Source organism: Mustela nivalis, assembly GCF_964662115.1.
Source record: "Mustela nivalis genome assembly, chromosome: 8".
Taxonomy (NCBI): domain Eukaryota; kingdom Metazoa; phylum Chordata; class Mammalia; order Carnivora; family Mustelidae; genus Mustela; species Mustela nivalis.
The window spans coordinates 103005252-103022944 of record NC_139027.1 but is presented as its reverse complement, the minus strand read 5'-3'; the positions used below and the strand labels follow the sequence as shown (position 1 = coordinate 103022944).

Genomic DNA, 17693 nt, shown 5'->3' with positions numbered 1-17693 from the left:
ATGCCAACTGCACCAAAACTTAAAGAGAAAAATTGTTATGACTTATCTTCAGATGACAGTGTGTAAATATTTTAGAAAGTGAAGTGAGTATGATGAAAAATACATGATTTCTCATTCGACTTTCCCCCAAGCTGTGGGAATGGTTCTTTCCTTGTTTCAAGGTGACATTTTTTTGGGCAGAATTGTAGAATCTTGTACGTGTTGGTGTATTATACATGAGCAAAGAGCTCCTCTCAGTTATTTGGTCTCCTCTAAAGGGAAGTCTGTCTCAGAAAGGTAGCCTCCACCGAAACAAAGGAGGCAAATAATTACCTAGCTCACAAAGGTAGGTCTTGTGCTTGTCTTTGAATTTTAGCGTCTTGTGGGTACATTTTGTTTGACAGACATAGCAATGATAAAGGAAGAGGAAGAGGAAAAGGAGGCTGAAGGACCTTTTGGGGGATGCACTGTTTGCCACAGATCCTACCACTCCAAATTATCTGACCTCTGTTTCACACATAAACATCACCTACCTGGCTCCTTACAGATCTGAGTTTGCATTTTCTATATTTCTTCAGTGAATGCTTGAATGAGGCAGCAAGGAGCAAAGAAGGGAAAAAGAAAGAAAATTTTTTCCCTTTATTTGTTTTTTTCCTTTTTATAGTCTACATGATGACCATACAATAAAAGCATTTTTCACATTTTATATGGGAAGTAGGTGATAGTCATAGACCCCTGAATTATGAGATATCCAATAACTGACTTCTTTCTTAGTTTGGCATCCCATAAAAGCAGACCCCAAGACAAGAATTGAGTTCATGTAGTTGCTTTGGGAACTAAAGGGAGGACCAGTAATGAAGGGGGAGGTATGACAGGGAAGAAAGGGGCCAATGAAGAGTGTGTCATCGAACCAGCTACCACTGGGAACAACTGGAGCTTAATTCTACTGAGAAACTGGAAAACCATGCAGAACAGGCACTGGAGTCATCCCTGCCAATGGCAAGGGAACTGGGGTTAAAGTCATGGTCAACCTAAATGGCACAGCACTCTTGGTCCAGAGGCAGGTGTGCAGAACAGGCTCTTGGGGAAAAAAAACCCTTCTACAAAGAGAGGCCTGTGCTGGCATTTGGAAATCCCCAGTGCACAGAAGGGCTAAGGAATGTGGGCTTATGCCCACTGCCACCTGCTACAATCTCCAGAGTGCAGTTTGACAAAACCTAATCCTGGGCTTAGAGTCCTCACTGTCTGGGTAATAAAGGACCAGTAGGGTGATGTGTTTACTGGTCAGAAAGATTCAGGCCTTGCAGAGACTGGTAGAGTATCAGAGCCACGTGTTGGGGGACCACAGGGTCTCACATTGCCCTGACAACCAGAAGAGGCATTTAGACAGTAGAGGGCCTTGAAAGTGACAGTTGATTCATGAACTTCTTTCCACAACTTGAGGAAGTGCAGCTACCCAGGGCAACCTGTGGTACGTCTGTGGCTGGCTCTGATGGCTATATCCCAGCCTCTGATTAATCATGGTTCAGGGTTGCTACTGGAGGGAGCATCTCAGGAATATTTAAAGACAAGGCTACAGACAGTCCTCTGAAGCACAAGTGAGACAGAGCTTTGATTGTTAATCAGGCAGTCCCTGGGGGATTGCACAGGACAGAAGCACAGAACCTAGCTCTTTGGGCTGGAAAGTACAAAAGAGGGATCATTTGCAAAATGGTGGCTTGAAGGGCCCCAGGCAGGCCAGGGAGATGGAGGGCTGCCCAGGGAGACAGTGATGAACTGGGCATTGGCAGAGCAAAGCCCTAGTGCAGCCACTGGAATTTAATCAGAGCAGTGGGTCTGACATGGTGGAAGTGAGTGCAGGGGCCTCTGGAAGGCAATGGATGCCAAGGAACTCTCAGGAACACTCCATGAGTCCTGATTTATGCTCTGAAACCAAGCAAAGGTTCATAGTTGGGCAGGAGCTGCCAAAGTGTGGAGTCTGCAACCCACTCTCTAAAATGATGGTTGCAGTTACAGTCCCTCCATTCATTTGTGATAAAGAGAAATGGGAGACTGGTTGGTGGCTTTTGGGTGATTCCTTTCAAGTACTGGCCAGCCTGAGAAGGGATGGCCAACCATGATGGTTTCCCATTTTTAGCACTGAAAGTCCCACTTCCCAGTCAAATCGCCAACACTCGGTCACTCCCCGTGGCTTTATTCATGGTAATGACTTACCTGAACCCAGAGAAAACCCCAGTCAACTTGAGGGATTGACATGAATGTTAACCATTCACCAACTCCAGTGACATCAGAAAGGCTAATCATGGTGCGTTTGGATCCTTCTAGAAATGAGACAGGGTTGCATAAGAGACTTCCCTACAAAGCCTAGATGTGGCAAAACAGGTAGTAATTAGAGGCAACAATAGCAGGCACCATTAAACATGGCCTTGAGTAAAGGATTTAATCAGAATTAAGGGCAATGTACCACCCTCTGTTTGGCTTTTCTGGAACTTGTAACACCCCCAGGGCAGTCTTGAACTCCTGTGGAACCTGATGGAGACACAAAGCAGACTCCGTGATCCAGGGGCAATTGCCCAGCTGCACTGTCCTGGTGGCTGGTTCACAGGAGCTCTTTAGGGGGACTGACCCCAGCTCCCCACAGGGAGAACCTGCTCATCAGCTCACACCTGGCTGGCTTTTCTCCCTTTCCCATTTCATATTCCTCTGCCCCTAACACATGCTTCCTGAGATCATCCCTCCCCAAACTAACTACTACTCCCTGGTCCTTGTCTCAGTGTCTGGTTTCGAGGAACATAAAATGGACCTAGCCCCTTTCTCCTATAGGTGTATCCAGTAGCTTTCTGAAAGTAAGCCTAGCTCCTTACAGGAGGATCCATTCACCCTTCGTCCCCATTTAAGGACCTTTGTGCATTCACCACCACTTCCAGCACTGAGTACAGAAAAGAGTAGAAGTGATAAATCATGAACCCAACCCAATGGGAATATAATTCCCATTGTATTTTATGGGACATATACTGTATGGGAATATAATTAATCGCTTATATTGTGACAGAGAGGGACTCTCTAAGCATAAAAGCAAAGGGAAAATATTTACCAAAATATGTAATAAATATTACTACATATAACCTTTCAAAATTTCTGCAAGTCTGGTCATGGTTAAAACTCAGCAATGGATCCATGGGGATTCATTATAGTATTCACTCTACTTTCATTGTGCTTAGCATTTTTCAGATGAAAAGGTTTTATTCATCCCCCAAAGTAAAAAGCATTTCAGTAGGTGGATAAGTTGTCAAAAGGAAGAATACACATTTCAGGAAAAATGAAAACAGCAGCTGCTCTAATATTATACAGATGGCTATTTGTGGCTTGGGATAAAAATTCCAGGGACTACATCACAGAGATTTCTTTCAATGCTATATCTGCTAGAAGGCAAATGGAAGTGAATGTGATGAACTGTATCAGTCAGGAGAGGCTACATTAAGTTGTGGTAACAAAGAGCTCCAAAAGCTCAGAGGCTTCAAATCACAGGGGTTAATTTCTCATTCAGCTACACATCGCCATGGCCACTAGGGGGCTCTGCTTATCAGTTTCTCAGGGAACAGAGCTGACAGCTGGGACTTTGCTAGGCACTGTGCAGAGGGAAAGAGGGTGTTCTACAGCCACTGGAATTGACTAGTAAACAGTTCAGCCTAGAAATGACACTATGTATCAGCCACTCCCACTCAAAACTCATTGATTAAATTGGCTTACAAGACCCCACCCAACCACAAGGGGATCAGAGACCCAGACAGTGGACAGCTAGAAATATAAGTCATATAGCATCAACGACTACTACAATGAGTCCAGAAGAGCTGCTAGGTGACTCAAAAGGTAACCAGGGATCTAGTGAGGACAAACACAATGTCAAAGATGTTTGTGAACAGCTTGGGTAAAATTGTTCAACAAACTGTGAGTGCAGAAAGGCCATAACTGTAATTCAGTACATTGTTTCATAGTTAAAATATGTATTTGCAAAAAAAAAAATAAGCTTATGCAATAGAGTGGGAAATTTTCTGCAAGTCAAAACACAATATATATTTAATAGAAGATTAAATAAATACATATTAAATAAATACATATATAATATAAATGGCAAAAATTTGGCTAAAGTCTTTAATATAAAAAGAGCTCTGGGGCACCTGGGTGGCTCAGTGGGTTAAAGCCTCTGCCTTCAGCTCAGGTCATCTCAGGGTCCTGAGATCAAGCCCCGCATCGGGCTCTCTGCTTAATGGGGAGCCTGCTTCCTCCTCTCTCTCTGCCTGCCTCTCTGCCTACTTGTGATCTGTCTGTCAAATAAATAAATAAAATCTTTAAAAAAAAAAAAAAAGAGCTCTAACAAATCAGTAAAAAGAAGATGAAAGAAAAAAAGGCAAAGGATATTATCTTTGAGGCTTGGTGCTTTATTAAGCTATTATAAAGCAACAATACAAATGAGCAATAAGGATGCAAAAAGAAACTCAACTGGCCGTGGAAAAATACATAACTCAAACAACAAGGTACAATTTTGCCCACAAAATTGGCAAAATTAGTTTTGAAAATGTATGATTCTAAATCTTGAACTACAGGGGCTGATTGTGGAATTCTTATACATTGCTGATAAAAAAAATAAATTGTTAACAAGCTTTATAAAGAGTAGTAGCATGGCAGTATGGATCAAGAATCTTTGAACACTCATTCCTTTTACCCTAAATTCTTTTAGAAAGTCTGCTAGGACACCTGGGTGGCTCAATCGGTTGAGCACTGGACTCTTGGTTTGGGATCAGGTCATGATCTTGAGGTTCTGAGATCAAGCCCCACCATCACACTTTGTGTTCAGTGTAGTCTGCTGGAGATTCTCTCCCTATCCCTCCCCTTCTGCCCCTCCTCCCACTCTCATTGTACTCTCTCTCTTTCTTAAATAAATAAACAAAATATTTTTTAAAAACTGAAAATGTGCTTAAGGAAATAAACAGAAATGCAAAGACATATATAAAATGATGTTCATTCAGAACTTCATTTTTTTAATTTTTTTAAAGATTTTATTTATTTATTTGATAGACAGAGATCACAAGTAGGCAGAGAGGCAGGCAGAGTGAGAGGAGGAAGCAGGCTCCCTGCTGAGCAGAGAGCCCGATGCGGGGCTTGATCCCAGGACCCTGGGATCATGACCTGAGCCGAAGGCAGAGGCTTTAACCCACTGAGCCACCCAGGCACCCCTTATTCAGAACTTTAAAACTTAGAAGCAGCCTTCCATGTATGTGTAAGAGAAAGAGTAAATAAATTATGGAATGGCTATTTAATACAACTAGCAAAAATTACAACATAGAGGAATATTTAATTATATCAGGAAATGTTTTGCTATTATATTATAGTAAAAATACATTTGAAGCAGGACCACAAAAATGGATATATTTTATGATCCTAATTTCATTCTTTAATCTATCCTTATACTTCACATTTGTATATTAAACTAGCAGGGATCCACAAAATATCACCAGGGATTTTCTATTCGTGGAAGACTATAAAGGATTTTTATTTTCCTCTTCAGGGTCTAGATTTCAATTGCTCTATAATAAACATGATTTTTGCAATAAAAATGCAATAACTTTTTTAAAAATTACGTCAGTGTTGTATTAAGATGTCCAGGTGAATGGAAAACAAAAAATTAGTATAACCGAGTGTTTAGGAAGAGGCTTCCCTCCCTGGTATCTGCAAGCAGGTAATACCAGTGGGTGGGAGCCTGGTCTGGTCATTTGCCCAGATCACTACACATTGGTGTGAGCAAGAGGGACTGACTCGCTTTGACCCCATTCTTCTCAAAGTGGGATTTTCACCTCCTAGGGCTGGTGATGTGCTGGGCAGGGGTACATAGAGCTACAGCACCAGTCTCTGGCTAGAACTTTACTTTAGCTGACGGTAAGCAATTTGAGACATTATTTTTTATATTATGAACAAAATACAAAATCTGCATGAACTTTTAAGGCATTTGCAAGGGGGGGAGTGATGTCAGCATCATGGCAGGGTGAGTCAATCCCTTTGTTTTTGACCTTTGATTTTTTTTTAATTTTTTTAATTTTATTTATTTCTTTGACAGAGACAGATCACAAGTAGGCAGAGAGGCAGGCAGAGAGAGGAGGAAGCAGGCTCCCTGCTGAGCAGAGAGCCCAATGCAGGACTTGATCCCAGGACCCTGAGATCATGACCTGAGCCGAAGGCAGAGGCTTTAACCCACTGAGCCACCCAGGTGCCCTGTTTCTGCCCTTTGATTTATAAGTAGGGCATCCATAGCCCAATAAAGGCCCCTCTGCACAGCACACCAGGACTCCAGAGAGAATCTAACATCTGTATACCTGAAGGTGGGTGGATTGGACCTTGTGGAGGACACAAAGTCAAGAACATTGCAGCAGAACGCAGAGAGCACCAGCAGTGGTGACTGTAACCCCAGTGACCCTGGCAGTGGCAGTGGCCCCAGAGACCAAGATAACCCCAGCAACCCGGGACAGCAGCAGCACCCATGATCCCAGCACACCCGGCAGCGGTCCCAGCGACCCTGACAACCTCAGCACTGATGATGACCCCCCTGCCCAAATGACTGTGACAGCTTCAGTGATCCCTCCAGAAGAGCAGGTGGAGGGTGGAAAGTGTGTGCTCCCAAATACAGCCGTAAAGCCCTTAGGGAAGAGAGGAGGAGGCAGGTGGGGGTGGGGGGAATCTGTGCTATATCGCCACCTTCTGGAAACCAAAAGAAAGGCCTTTAATTCCCAACCTCTTGAACTATTAAAATCAAAGGAAAACAAAACTTTACCAAAATGAGAAAGGTATTCACTACTTCGAATGTGCCAGCAGAGGCACATCTCATCAAACACCATGAAAAAAATCACAGTAATAAGGTATCACCAAAAGAAAATAATAGTTCCCCAGCAACCAGTCTCCAAATCACAGAAGATTAGGATCTGATAGAGAACTCAAAGTAGTTGTTAGGAAGCCATTCAGCAAGCTCCAAGAAGACTCAGAAAGGCAATTTAATGAACTTAGGAACAAAATAAAGAGAAGGAGTACTTTGCCAAGAAGACTGAAATTCTGGAGCTGTAGAGCTCAGTAGATGAGATGAAGAATGCTTTAGAAAGTACTGGAAATAGTATAGATCAGATACAAGAGAAAATAGGTGAGCTGGAAAAATCAAAATCTAGAAATTATTTAGGTGGAAGAAGAGAAAGAACTAAGATTTTTAAGAAACAAAGAAAAAACTATCAGACTCTCCTAGGAGGACAAACATAAGAATAATGGGTATACCAGAAGAAGAGAAGGAGAGGAAGACAGGAGGGCTACTTAAAGAAACAGTAGCTGAAAATTTCCCAAACCTGAGGAAAGAACTAGCCAAAGCTAATAGGTCCACAAAGCTAATATGTCACCTTACTATCTGAATGCAGGAAGACCCTCTTCAAGACCTATTATTATGAAGCTGTCAAAAATTGATGATCAAGAAAGACTGTTAAGGCAGCCAGGGTAGGGGACAAGAATGTAACCTACAAAGGAACCCCTATTAGATTATCAGCACATTTCTTCAACAGAAACTCTACAGGCCAGGAGAGGGTGAAATGTCATATTCAAAGTATTGAAAAATAAAAATCTCTAACCAAGAATATTTTATCCATTAAATTGACCCTCCCAAATGAAGGAAAAAAGCAAACATATAGCTGAGGAAGTTCACCACCATTGAACCTACCGTTTAAAAAGCACCATTAAAAAAAACTATTTTTTTAAATTAACCTACCATAAAAGAATCATTTTATATATTAAATTATTTTATTATTTTATCATATTAGTTATTTTATCATATTAAATTATTTATTTAATTTTATTAACCTACCATAAAAAAATATTTAAAAATGTTGAAAGTGGCTCTTCTACCTAAAATGAAAAGACAAAAATACCCCAAATTTTTACTAAAGTGATGGATAAAGTAAAAATTATAACCCTCTTTTAGACTAGGGTATTAAATGATTGTAGCATAAAGTTTAAAAGAGAAAAGCATTAAAAATAAACATAGCTACCGCAAACTCACAGCATAAAAGGAGCTAATTTGTGACAACAAAAGCATAAAAGGAAAGGAGGAAAATGCCGGAACCTGTAGAGTCAAATGAAGGTAAGTTGCTGTCAACAGAAAAAGGACTATTTCATCTATGAGATGTTTTACGTAAACCTCATGGGAACTACAAAACGAAATCTAAATCAAAGACAAAACACTTAAAAAGGTTGGCAGGTGGGACATTGAATAAATTATCATAGAAAACCACCAACCTAAAAAGTAAATAAAGGAAAGAAAAAGAAACAATGGAGATTCAAAACAACCTGAAAACAAGATAAAATGACAATAGTAAGTCCTCATCTATCAATAATCACCTTAGATGTAAATGGATTGAACCCACCAATCAAAAAGAACAGAGCATCTGGATAGATTAAAACAAAGACCCAAATGTATGCTGCCTTCAGGAGACTCTTCTCAGCTCCAAAGAAAAACATAGACTCAAAAGTGAAGGAGCAGAGGATGCTACCCCAAGAAATGGTAACCAAAAGAAAGTGGGTGTAGACATATTTTTATTAGACAAAAGAGACCTCAAGCCAAAATTGGTAGCAAGGGACACCGTGGGACATTATATAATTATGATAAAAGAGTCAATAAAAAATCTTCCCAGAATTATGAGAGGGTTACATCCTGATAAACCCATCACGAGTTAAAAATATAAGTTGAAAATGCATTTAATACACTTAACCTACCAAACATGCTAGCTTAGCCTAGCCTACCTTAAGCGTGCTAACAACACTTACATTAGCCCATAGTTGGTCAAAATCATCTAACACAAAGCCTATTTTATAATAAAGGGTTGAATATCTCAGGTAATTTTTTGACTACTGTACTGAAAGTGAAAAACAAAATGACTATATGGGTACGGAATGGCTGTAAGTATATCAGTTGTTGGCCTTCATGATTGCGTTGCCACTGGGAACTGCACCTCGCTACTGCTACCTGCTCTCAGGAGACAGTACCGTACTGCATAGCACTAGACTGGGAAAAGATTAAAAACTCAAAATTTGAAGCACGGTTTCCATCCATGAATATCATTTTTGTACCATCAAAAAGTCAAAAAACCATAAGTCAAACCATCATAAGTCAGGGAACCTCTGTTCATCAAGAAGATTATAGCAATTATAAATATATACACTTCCAACATCTGAGCACCAAAATATATTATGCAAATGCTAACAACTCCCAAGGGAGGACTATACAATAGTACAATAACAGTGAGGGACTTCAATATCTCACTATCAGCAATGGAGAGATTGTGCAGACAGAAAATCAACAAGAACACATTGGAGTTGAACCACACTGTAGAACAAATGGACCTAGGAGACATATAGAGACATATAGGAGACACTTTCTGGTCTCCAAAGACCAGAAAAACAGTAGAAATAACAACAACAGAATACACATTCTCAAGTGCACACGAACATTCTCCAGGATAGATCATATGATAGACCACAAAACTAATCTTAGAAAATTGAAGATTGACATCACATCAACTATCTTCTCTGACCACAATGGCATGAAATTGGAAGTCAACCAGAAGAAAGTGAGTAGATCTTCAAATATGTGGAAAATAAATAGCACATTTCTAAATAACCAATGAATCAAAGAAGAAATCAAAAGGAAGACAAATTATGTTGAGACATATTAAAAGGAAAATACTTCATATCAAATTTTGTGGGATGCAGGAAAAACAGTTCTAAGAGGAAAGATTATAGCAATTAACACATATTAAGAAATTAAGGGGAAAAAAAAGGAACTAACTAGTCAAGCCCAAAGATAACAGAAGAAAGAAAATAAAAGAGCAAAAATAAATGAAACAAAGACCAGAAAAACAGCAGAAAGAATCAGCAGAACTAAAAACCATTACTTTAAAAAGATAAACAATAATGACAGCTAGACTAATTCCTTAGCTACACTAAAAAGAGAGAGAGAGAGAGAAGACTCAAATAGAACTTGAAATAAAAGAGGACACATTACTATGGATACTACAGAAATACAGAGACTTACAAGAGACTACTACAGACAAATACATAACAAATTACATAACCTGGTACAGATGGATAAATTTATAGTAACACACAACACACCTAGAATGAATCAGAAAAACAGAAAACCTGAACAGATCAGTAATGAATTAAGAAATTGTCAATGATGAAAAAACTCCCAACATGGAAAACTCTAGGGCCAGATGACTTCACTGGTTAATTCCACTGAACTTTTAAGGAGGAATTAGCACTAATCCTCCTCAAAGTCTTCCAAAACATTGAGAAAAGGGAACACCTTCAAACTCATCCTAGGAAGACAGCATTATCTTGATAGCAAAACCAGGTAAGGATACCACAAGAAAAGAAACTCTAGATCAACATCCCTGATGAATATAGATGCAAAAGTTCACAACAAAACATTAGCAAATTGAATTCAAGAATACATTAAAAGCATTATACACTACGATCAAGTGATATTTACTCTTGGGATATAAGGGTAGTTCAACACATGCAAATCAATAAATGTAATTCATCACATCAACAAAATGAAGATAAAAGCCACATGGTATCTCAACAGATAACTGGAAAAGCTTTTGACAAAATACAATATCATTTCAGGATAAAAAATCTTAATAAATTGGATATAGAAGGAACATACCTCAACACAATAAAGGCAACAACCCCGCAGTTAACATTATATTCAACGGAGAAAATTTGAAAAGATTTCCTCGGAGATCAGGAACAAGGCAAGGTCGCCTATTTAATATAGTATTAGAAGTCTTAGTTACAACAGTTAGGGTAAGAGAAAGAAATTAAAAGTATCCAAATTAGGAAGGAAGATGTAAAATTTTTGCTATTTGAGGATGATATGATGTTTTTAGAGAAAAATCCCAAAGAGGCCACCAAACTGTTGGAATTAATGATTTCAGTCAAGTGACAGACTGCAAAATCAGCTTACAAGAATCAGTGGCACCTTAAAAAAAAAAAAAAAAAAATCAGTGGCATTCCTTTACACTAAGACACTGGAAAAAAGAAATAAAGAAAACTATCCCAATCAAAATAGCATCAAAAACAATAAAATACTTAGGAATAAACTTAAGGAAGTTAAAGAGCTGTACGATGAATTCTACAAGACTTTGCTCAATGAAACTGAAGACACAAATGAAAGACATCCCATGCTTGTGGATCAGAAGAATAAATATTGTTAAAATGGCCATACCACTCAAAACCATCTACAGATTCAATACAATCTCCATCAAAATACCAAAGAAACAATCCTAAAGTTTGTGTGAAACTACAAAAGCAATTGCCAAAGCAATCCTGAGAAAAAAGAACAAAGCTAGAGGTATCACATTTGTTTTTTTTTTTTTTAAGATTTTATTTATTTGACAGAGAGAGATCACAAGTAGGCAGAGAGGCAGGCAGAGAGAGAGAGAGGAGGAAGCAGGCTCCCTGCTGAGTAGAGAGCCAGATGCGGGACTCGATCCCGGGACCCCGAGATCATGACCTGAGCTGAAGGCAGCGGCTTCACCCACTGAGCCACCCAGGTGCCCCGAGGTATCACACTTCTTGATTTTAAACAGTACTGCACAGACACAGTAATAAAAACAGTATGGTACTGGCACAATAATAGACACATAGACCAATGGGACAGAATAGACAACCCAGAATTAAATGCTGGCATATAAGGTCAACTGATATTCAACAAGGAAGCCTACATTACCCTGGGGAAAGATCATCTCTTCAACAAATGGTTTTGGGAAAACTGGAGAAACACATACAAAACAATGAAACCAGCCTTTATCTCACAGCACTCACAAAAACTAACTTAAAATGGATCAAAGATTTAAATATAAGACCTGATACCATGAAACTCCTAGAAGAAAACAGGGAAGAAGTTCATCAATATTGGTCTTGGTAATGATTTTTTTGTACATGATGCTAAAAGCAAAAACAAAAACAAACAAACAAAAAAAAACAACAAAAGCAAAAAACCAACAGATGGGACTACATCAAACTCCAAACTTCTGCTCAGCAAAAGAAACAACGAAGTGGGGGGCGCCTGGGTGGCTCAGTGGGTTAAGCCTCTGCCTTCAGCCCAGGTCATGATCTCAAGGTCCTGGGATCGAGCCTCGCATAGAGCTCTGCTCAGCAGGGAGCCTGCTTCCCCCTCTCTCTCTGCCTGCCTCTCTGCCTGTGATCTCTCTCTCTGTGTCAAATAAATAAAATCTTTAAAAAAAAAAAAAAAAAGAAAGAAAGAAAGAAACAACGAAGTGGGACAACAACCTACAGAATGGGAGAAAATTTTTGCAAACTATGTATCAGATAAAGGGTGAAGATCCAAAATATACAAAGAACTCACACAACTTAATAAAAAAACAAATTCTATTAAAAATAGAAGAACTAGGGGCACCTGGGTGGCTCAGTGGGTTAAAACCTCTGCCTTTCGCTCAGGTCATGATCTCAGGGTCTTGGGATCAAGCCCCACATCGGGCTCTCTGCTCAGTGGGGAGCCTGCCTCCTCCCTTCTCTCTCTCTGCCTGCCTCTCTGCCTACTTGTGATCTGTCAAATAAATAAATAAATAAAATCTTTAAAAAAAAAAAAAAAGAAAGAAGAAGAAAAAGAACTAGATAGTCATTTGTCCATAGAGGATATACAAATGGCCACTAGGCATGTGAGAAGATGCTTAAGGTCACTAATCATTGGGGAGATACAATCAGAACCACAACAAAATGTTATCTCACTCCTGTTAGAATGGCTAGCATCAAGAACACAAGAGACAAATGCTAAGAAGGATGTGGAGAAAAGGGAGCGCTTGTGCACTGTTGGTAGGAATGCAAATTAGTGCAACCACTATGGAAAACAATATGGTGACTCTTCAAAAAAAGTTAAAATAGATTCTACCATGCAATCCAGCAATTCCCCCTCTGGGTTTATATCTAAAAGAATAGGAAAACAGATTTTGACAAGACATTTGCATTTTTATCACAGCATTGTTCACAATAGCCAAGATATGGAAACAACCCAAATGCCCATCCCTGGATGAATGGATGAAAAAGCTGTGGATCCCAGGGCACCTGGGGGGCTCAGTCAGTTAAGCATCTGACTCTTGATCTCAGGTCAGGTCTTGAGCTCAGGGTCATGAGTTCAAGCTCTTGAGACTACTTTTTTTTTAAAAATGTGAATTATGTATTCAATGGAATATTATTTGGCCATGAAAAGGGAGGCTATCCTGGCATTTGCAACAACACATTATGCAAAATGAGAGCAGTCTAACAGAGAAATGCAAGTATCATTTGATGTCACTTATGTGTAGAATCTGAAAGAGTCAAACCTGTTAAAAACAAAAACAAAGAGTACAATGGTGGTGACCCTGGGATGGAGGGGAAGGGGAACTAAAACTGATGGTGTTTAAGGGTACAAACTTGTAACAAGTAGCAAAGAAGCCATAGAGATCCAGTGCACAGTATAATGGATACAGAAATTACATGGCACTCTAATGAAGGAATATGATCAATCTTGCTTCAATGGCAGTCATATTATAATACATAAACGTATCCAAGTAGGGGTACCTGGGTGGCTCAGTGGGTTAAAGCCTCTGCCTTCAGCTCAGGTCATGATCCCAGAGTTCTGGGATCAAGCCCTGCATTGGGCTCCCTGCTCAGCAGGAGCCTGCTTCCGCCTGTCTCCCTGCCTGCCTCTCTGCCTACTTGTGATCTCTGTCTGTCAAATAAATAAATAAAATCTTTAAAAAAAAAAAAAAAGTATCCAAGTAATACACTGTCCACCTTAAGTTTGCAAGATATAACATGTCAAATTGATTACATAATAATAAAAAAAAGAAATTTAAGCCTTGTGAGAGGCTGCTTTAGGCTATGCCCTTAAAAAGAGCAAGTTCAAGGGACACCTGGGTGGTTCAGTGGGTTAAGCCTCTGCGTCCGGCTCAGGTCATGATCCCAGGGTCCTGGGATTGAGCCCCGCATCAGGCTCCCTGCTCAGTGAGAGCCTCTCCCTCTCCTCCCCGCTCATGCTCTCTCTCACTATCTCTGTCACTATCTCTGTCTCTCTCTTAAATAAACAAATCTTTAAAAAATAAAATAAAATAAAATAAATAATAAAATAAAATAAAAACAAGTTCCAACTAACTTTAGCCTTTTGCCAATAGGTTAGAGTGTTAGCCTTGGCACCGCTGACACTTTGGGCAGGATGGTTGTTCCTTGTGTGGGGGTGGGTGTAGTAGGGGGTTGTCTGGTGCCTCATAAAAGCTTAGCAGCACCTTGGCCTCTATCCATGAGAAGCTCATAGTGCATGCACACACATCTTCCCACTAGATGCTAGCAATGAGCATCCAAAATGCCTCCCAGTGGTGTCCCATGGCCCATCGGAGCACAAAATCTCCCCCAGGTGAGAAACTCATTTCATGAAAACTTTTGAGAGACATTAATCTAATCCCACTAAACTCTGGTTCAAAGAGACCCCTGGTTCAAAGACAGAATCCAAAGTAAAGCTGTACCATGTATTTTTTTTTTCATCAAAATGCACTTGCTTTCTTAAAAAAATAAAAAAATTAAATTAAAGCAGGAGGGGAGAAGGGAACTCCGGTAAATAAAGGGTCGGGGCAAATCTGACCTGCACTACCAAACAAGGGTTGGGAGGGTGTCAGCAGACAGCCCACTCTCGAGGGCCCCTCTCCCTCCTGTCGTGAAGACTGCTACGCCATTGCCTTCCGAGTGTCTGGGTGAGCTTCTCACACCCCAGTGGGGCTTTGGTTCTCCTTTACCACCTGTTCTCCGGATAAAATTTCCTCTGTTGAACTGCCCAGAGTGGCAATATTTGCCTGACAGAACCTTGATTGATACAGTACATGTATTAGGATGTTAAATTTATAAGTTGACTTGGGGAAAATGGCCATCTCTGGGATGCTTTCTTTCTATCCAAGAGCATGATGGGTTGATGTGTCTTTCCATTGGGTCAAATCTTCATCTGTGTCCCTCCAGATAGTTTCAAAGTCTTATTTAGTCCTTAGCTCTTTTTGTCCTTTTTTTTTTTCATTTTTTGAGTTTCTTTCTATGTTTTTTATCCTTTGTGTGGCTAACATAAATGGTGCCACGTGTAGGCTTGCTGTAAGGATTAACGTGTAGTTAAATATGTTACTTAGTACTTTGTACTAAGTACTTAGAGCAGTACCTGGGATACAGTAAGTGGCCTAGTAGTGCTGCTTCTATTTATCATCTTGGTTTCTTCCACGGTATTGTCCCACTGATTATTGTTGCAATATGGGTCCTAGTTGTTCTTTCTCTGTTTCTGCCCAGCTCCTGTTCAGTAGGAGCTAGGAGCAGAACTGGATCTTGGGGCATCATTTTTACAGGAAAATGAGGTGTGCCAATCACAGACCCATCCCATGTGGCTATGAGAAGTACACCTCTAGTCCTTCTATAGATACCCTTTTCCCATGCGACTGTCCCCAGACTATTTGGAGACTATTTGGTGCTGATACCGAATCACTAGTACCATGGATGTAACTACTGTTACCTGATGTAACACACACACACACACCCCTTAGGAAAACAAAGCTTAATATTCCTAGGAACCCCAGTATTCTTGTGGGCAGGTCTGACAGTACAATGCAAAACTGATGTTTGTGGCTTACTCTTAAGAAATAGGCTGACAGTTGCCCTCTGTGAGCCAGCAGCTTGCCAAATTGCCCCAAAACACAATAAAGTAACCACGATTCACATCCTACTCCGGGTCTCTAGATCTGCTGGGTTTTTCTGCCGATTTGGGCCAGCCTCAGCTCCTCGGAGCTGGTCTCACACGTGCACCTGTGGTCAGCCTGGGGGGTGAACTACGGACAGGCTTGTCTGGGGTGGTCTCCTTCACGTCTGCTGGGTGTTGTCGGGGCAGTGAATCTGACTGTGCTCTATCATCAACCAGAAGGCTAACAGGTTTGTTTCACGTGCGACAGAATTGAGAGAGAAGAAATAGGCACAGAGCTTCTTGAGACCTATGCTTGGAACTGACAACAGCACTACTTTCCACCCCTTTCTCTCGAGCAAAGCAAAGACGAGAAGCCAGATTCAAGGGCAGGACTACAAAGTCATTGTAAAGAAGGCATAAATACACAGAAGCCTGACAAATGAGAGTCACAATTGTCTCCCGCACACCCGACACCACAGTGACAAGGTGCTGATTTCCTCTTTGCAAAGGTTTCTTTTTCGCACTAGTAGCCCAACTGTGGTTTGGGTCTGGGGAAGTTCCACATCTGGTGGGCTTTGCCCACTCACACGAATTCACACCTGTTCTGCTTTCATCAGCTGCCACTGCTTGATGTTGAGCCCAGTCTGAGTCTGTTTGAGAGGGCCATCCCCTGTACCAGCTCTCAGGATGGTACACTTCCCTCTCTGTCCTGGTTTCTGAGAGCTGGTTTCGATGGCGTTTTCCAGTATAGATTGACCAAGACGTTGCAGGCCGTTCTCAACTGGCGACTGAATAAATCTTTGTTGATGTATCAACTCAGTCAGCCACGGGCTGATTAACTCCAAGTCCTATTAGAAGCAATCGAAATGTCTTTTCTCACTGTCAGATGGCAGACAGATCTTGGAGGTAATCAGGTCATCTCCTAGCCTTCTGACATCTCTGCCTGGATGCCCTTGAGTCAGGACCATAGTGCCCTGGTGGCCATGCAGGGACAGACTTTTTCTGCCACAGCAGTGTGTCTTCTTGCCCTTGAGGGTTACAGAGCCACCCTGGGCCAGGCTGTACACCTGTGCTCACTACCCACACCACTGCTCTGCTGTACACACTTCGCCTGCAGGGGAACAAGAGGAGCCCCTGCCCAACTGCCCCCAGGGTCAGAACATAGGAAGCCAGAGGGAATGGCCACTTCTGGGTTGTGGAGATAAAGCGAATAGTCCTGGAAGACAGAACGGGAAAAGAAACACATACACAATAAGAACGTGGTTGAACAGAAGAACAAGGTGAAGTAGGTATTTGTAACTAAGCTTACCGTTCATAACTAATTAGCATAGGGCAGTAATCACTGTGCATATCATTATGTATTTGAAGTTATTTTTATTTATGTTAAACTTTCTTCCTATATTTGGTGTTCCCTTACACAGATTAAAATGTCATATACTACTGTGTTTAAAGGAATTCTAGGGGCACTTGGGTGGCTCAGTCAGTTACGAGTCTGACTTTTAACTTCCACCCAAGTTACGATGTCAGGGTCATGAGGTTGATTCCCATGTGGGGCTCCATACTGGGCGTGAAGCCTGCTTGGGATTCTCTTTCTCCCTCTCCCTCCACCCCAACCCCCCAAAAGAATTCTAGTATGATCCAATCAGGTAAAAAAATATATATATACACATGAACATGTATATATATATGATTTGCAAGATTTTTATATTTTGGAGTAAAATGTGCATCTATATATATGTAAATGCATTTATAAGCGATATATAAAATCAAAGAGATATATAAATATCTTTGACCTCTTAGAGAGCTAAATATAAACCTATATGTACATTTACATTTTTGCTGAAAAGTGTCTGAAAGGAGGAACAGGAATAGAGGAGTAATGATTACAAGTAGGAAGGGTTTTTCCTTAATTTTCTTTTTAATA

General features: G+C 40.6%; 1 protein-coding gene across 1 annotated transcript in view; it reads left to right on the top strand.

Annotated features, from left to right (window-relative positions):
* PCSK2 (proprotein convertase subtilisin/kexin type 2) overlaps positions 1 to 17693 on the top strand; it is a 270666-nt gene that overhangs the window by 229321 nt on the left and 23652 nt on the right. The gene's annotated exons all lie outside the window — the stretch shown is intronic.